Source organism: Alligator sinensis, unplaced genomic scaffold, assembly GCF_000455745.1.
Source record: "Alligator sinensis unplaced genomic scaffold, ASM45574v1 scaffold131_1, whole genome shotgun sequence".
NCBI lineage: Eukaryota > Metazoa > Chordata > Crocodylia > Alligatoridae > Alligator > Alligator sinensis.
In genome coordinates, this window is record NW_005841830.1 from 3,121,663 (window position 1) to 3,127,209 (window position 5,547).

The following is a 5,547-nucleotide window of genomic DNA, read 5'->3' on the forward strand; positions in this document are numbered from 1 at the left end:
CGGAAGTGGAAGTATTTCCAGTCCACTTCTGAGTTTGCTGCCAAGCATGCAGGGCCCCCACCCCTGCTTCCACAGGATGCTGCATTTGCCCCACCATTGCAGCATTCATGAGCTGCACTTGGTACCTCAAGGTATGGAGAAAAACATTTAAAGCTGTGTTTATGGCCGAATCACTGATTCTTCAAATCAGCATTGAATCTTCAGACTGGATTCAGCCGAATCAAATCAGAATAGTGATCCAAATCAATGAATCAAATCATTATCCCCGATTCGGGTTGAATCCGAATCTGAATCAAATACAGCCTGTTTCGCACACCCCTAACAACCAGTTGATCCCCACCATAATGTGTGAAGCATGCACCAGCCCTAGGGCTCATTGTGGACGCAAAGATGGTACAGGGCACATGCTAAAAGGAGCATGTGGGCTGGACCTGGTGCTACATGCTGCATGGGTGGTCCAGGTCACGGGCCGAACTAGCCCTTTACACTGACTCCAGGGCACGCAGACAGCCTGGAGCCTAATTTGGATGGACCCTGGAGCCAGGATGCAGGGTTGGTCTGGTGCAGGCACCACATGCAGCACACACCCCAGACCAACACCCCAGAGCTGTGTGTAGGCCTGGAGCAGGGCGGGTGCATGTGGTGTGCTGGCTGGAGCCAGTGCCACAGATTCTGCCTGCAGCACAGGAGTTTGGTCCCCAAATGCAAATCTACCCTGCCTTTTGTATAAGTATTATTGGTTCTATTTGATAGACTGTTCTGTGCATGTCCTTTAACAATATCTAAGGAAGTAAGCTCAGGCTTACAAAAGCTTATGCATCTCCAATTTAGTAAGGGTAGAGAGGTTTAGACTTTGATTTGGAGAGACGTTGGCTGTCTCCTTTCCCAGAGTGATAAAGTCTTCATACTTCAGAGAAATGCCATGATACGTGATTTGAGAGTGGATGGCTTAGCATTAGCACTGATGTGCTTGGGTAGTGTGTGCCCTTGAGAAATTCTGGCCTCAGGTCTATTTTACTAAGATCTCCCAGCTCTGCCTTGTGAAGTCTGAGACTATAAAGTCATTTGTCTTTCAGAATGATGAGCATAATTTACTACATAAATTCATTATAATTTAATTATTTAAAAAATCAAATAGCCCTGAACTGAATGTAATGTATAATATCACAACCTCATTCTTTATAGATCAGGTACAGCACTTATCCAAAAATTACACTGGCTATAGGCTCCATGGACTGTTTTCAGTAAAGCAAAAATGTAAATGTAATGTTTTGTAAAAAGTGCCCTCAGCATCATGCCTGCAATTTCATTATGTTTACTGATGCTTCCAATTTATGTGACATAACTAATAACCCTGTAATATTTTTAGCCTTTAAATCCTTGATTCTGGACCCTCTTATTCATGCAAATGGACTGATTTCAGTGGGACTGTTCTTGTGAAGAAAGACTAAGTAAGGCCATCTTTTATAAGTGAGGCTTTACAAACATGTTGGATTGCTTATGAGATTTATCCAGTGAGTATTTATAGAAAGCACTTAAAGTCCTTAGGCCCAGGTCTCCCCACTTGCTCAGGTAAATGTCCTAACCATTAGGATAGAAAGTTCTGCTTAGTTGAGATCTCTTTTTCTGGCTAATGAATTGTTAATCCTTTTATTCACAGCTGCACAGCCTCAACAGGAAGTGCTGACAGCCCCCCAGCCATGATCCCAAAATAGGTTAGGGTCTGGTGATTAGGACATTCTCCTGGGAGATGAAAGATCTATGTTTGAATCCCCTCGAGCAGAAGAGGAAATTTAACCTGGGTCATCCACATTCTGGGTGTGCGCCATAACCACTGTGCTGTTGTAAAACCACTGCAACTGTAACTATTATCATCAACATGCACCAGCCACAAGGATGAGATGCACATTTGGCCAGCTGGTTCCATAGCTCATTGGTAGGGATCTATTGAATTCACGGCAGAAGTAGAGTGCGTAGCGGCTCTTTTAATTTTACATGTTCCCCGCACGCACCTCACCCCTCCCTGCCCACCCACTGCTGATTAGCAGAGAATCCTGCCACTACCTCCTGATCAGCAGGGAAGCTAAAACCGCGGTCTTAAACATGGCACTGTTTTTGCTTCCCACCAGTCAGCAGCATCCCAGGCCCTCAGCCAATCAGTGGCAGGAGGCAAAAACAGTACCATATTTCAAACCACAGTTTTAGCCTCCCCTGCTGATCAGGAGTGAGCTGCAAGCAGGGCCTCTCCACCAATCAGCAGGGGTGGGGGGCATGAGGAAACCTGCAAAATTAAAGATTAAATGTGGGATGTGCCACAGCACATCCCACATCTGCCATGAATTCAGTAGGTCCCTACTCATTGGGTGACATCTGAACACAGAGGCTAAGAACTCTCAGGTTCAATGCCAGCTTACAGAATTGAGTGTGCTCTAGCTGTTAGACATTGCTTTACTTGTGCTCCAGGGCTATTTCTCCCAACTCCCTTCCCTCCATCGCCAACTCCCTAGCTCCTGTTCTTTTCCATCTCCTCTCCACTCTCCCATGCTCTATCCACCCCATCCCTTCCTTTCTATTTCAGTCCATCCTCACATTTCCTGGGATTCAATTCAATTTAAATACTGATTCATATCCCCCCACCACACCCCCTACACACACATCATACACACACCCCATACCATTCTTCGAAGGAGCCAAGCTGTTTAAGTACAATACACCCAACATGGAAAATTCCAACCCAAAGGGGAGAGTCTAGCACAAGTAAAAAGCAACTGCAAATAGCTCTTCTAATGTTAAGCATCTTAACCAAAGGTTATTCTGCCAGCTCCAGAATTCTTCTGTAAGTACGGCCAGGATTTGATTGTGACAAGGCCTTGTGTTACACTCCCAGCTTTACTATGTGGAAATCTGTGGCTTCCAGTAGCAAGGATCTGAACCATCCTGTTGGCACATTCCTGGAAAATACTGTGTTAAGGGGGAAAAATGACTATCTCCATTGGTTTTTGCTGCAGGTTCTCTCACATGGTCAGAGGGACAGGTGACAAGGGTATGATAATAACTGACCCAGCAGATAAACACTTGGTAAGGTCCACATCCCACACACTAGCATGGTAACAAGTTCCCTACCATTTTTGGAAGTCTAAGATACAGTGCTTGTTCATTTGTTCTGCAGGTGGTATAAAGGTAGTGGAAGAGCAGCTTCTAATTCCCTTGGCTTTTGCCACCACTAGAATAAATGTGAAGAAAGAAGGAAGATTTGGAGTAGCCTTTTTTATAGGAAATATTTAAAGAAAGCTGAAATACTTTAAGAAGTACAGCAACAACAGAACCCCCACCCTACCCCTGTTTGGTACCCTCTAATTACTGAATAGAATACATTTGTGGGCTTAAATACACTAGCTTAAATATACTAGCTACTTCCAACAAACCCCCCCCAAAAGGGGGCAGAGGATTTAAAAAAATCCTCACTGTTTCATTTCCCATGTAAACCTAATCTTAGACCTCCAGGGTTCTGACCTCTTTGCTGTAGATGAAAAGCTCACTGCAACTTCATTGTTCATGCTGCTCATAAGCCAATGAGAATCAGCTATGATGGAGCCAAGCCAGTTTACACCAGCTGAGGATCTGTCTTTTAATCTTAAAGGTTCGAAACTCACATTGCTGGCAAATGAATGCCCTTTCAGTTTGCCTGTTAAATTGTTTTGTTCATAGCCTTTACAGTCAATCATATAGTATAGGGTTTCAAACAGTTTTTAGAAAGAATATCGGGCCAGATTCTCAGAATAGGGTCCAGTTCTTCTGATCTACACAGAGCTCATCCCATTCACACTCAATATAATATTACAAAGGGTAAAATAGACTCGAATACAGCTAGATTACTTCACTGCATAGGTATAAGTTAAGTAATAGTCTAAAAGACCATTTTCATATCCAACATACCAACAGACAGCATTGACAACCATCATTATATTGGAAGTTTTTCTTATACCCTCAGCTATTGGAAGCGTTCAATTAGATGAGAATCTTGCATTTCCTTTCTTATTAAAAAACAGTTTCTAGACTTCAGAGCTGTGAAAACTCAAAACCACAATCTAGTAGCATCCCATTGGCCCCCAAAAGACACAGAACTTCAAACTTCCTAACCTCACGATTGTTAAGCCAGTCCCATGCTTTTTGAATACTTGGCATTCACAACACTGTAACTGATGCCATGTAGTGTTCATACACAAAAGTATTTACAACAGAAGTGGTGTATCTAAGTTGGTAACCCAGCTGGACATAAATTTCTACAACCTGAATCATTTACCTCATACAATGATGCAGTGAGGAAAATCTAATAGACGTGTAAGTAAATGAAGCAACCATGAGGCCAAATCCTGGCAATTTTACTTGCACATATAATCCCACTATGGCTATTTATTTGCAACAATAAAATGAACAGGATTTGCCTGGCATCCAGGCTGGCAACTCAGATATTGTTTCCTCTTCCTTTCAGACAAAATGCCATGCTTTTTATTTTTGACAACGTCTCCAAGCAGTGTGAAAAAAACATGAAGAAACAGACTAATGACTCACTGTAAGTATCTGCATATAAACTGAAGCTGGAAACAGCAAGTTCACAACCCCTTTTGCTATTCTTCTGGTTATTTTTTTATGAACTGCATTTTTTTTATGCCAGTTCACTTGCCTTTACAACAGGTGCAGAGGAAGCTTTGCTAGGGCTAAACTAGGATTTGCTTTCATAATTCTTAACATATGCAGATGTCCTATGGCAAGTACACAAAGCAGTTTCTCTTCTGGATACCTAGAAGACTTTCATAACAGGAATTATATTTTCAAGAAAATTAAAGATTCTGGCCTGCCTTTTCCTGCCTGCAAATCCTCCCAGGCGCAGCTCTTTGTCCGATCCGATCATCTACCTGATTTTGCCATGAAGCCAATCCACCATCTGTGCCTGCACTTATTCATGTGCACAAAAAGGACTGTTTGGGTTAAGAGTCTTAAATATTTAAGTATGTACCATCATACTTGGGTTTTATGTATTTCCAAAGATCCAGTTTACAATCATCCTAAGGCAGGGAGGGTGTAGGAACTCCTTGGGCAGGGAGTCTTGAAACTTTCTGCTTTTTCAATACGATGTCAGTTTGAAATGACTAAGTATATTTGCTCATTGGGGGTGGATTTGGGGAGAAAGGGAGAAGTGGATTCAATAGTCTGGTCACACTCCCTTCAATAGTGTAGCTCACCTGTAGCTCATAAGCCAGGGGCTGCCCAAAGCAACTGTACTGGGTGTTGGGCTTGACAGCAGCAGCAGCTGCCAGCAGGTCTTTGCTCCCTCTTCCTTCCCTTGGGTTTCTCCCACCTACCCCAGGGGCTTCAGCTATGAAGAGCAACTACAGAGTGCTGGGCAGGGCTGGGGATGGGTGGTATGGATGGGCAGTCCCCCTCTTCAAGCACCTGCTCCTGCAAACACCCAGTTGGGAATACCTAGGGAGACCAAGAGGGAGCAGGCACTGAAAGGGAAGCCCACCCACCACTACTGCTGTTCCT

General features: G+C 43.5%; 1 pseudogene; it reads left to right on the plus strand.

Moving 5' to 3' along the window:
* The window catches only part of LOC102371255, a 30,494-nt pseudogene that overhangs the window by 18,097 nt on the left and 6,850 nt on the right, over window positions 1-5,547 (plus strand).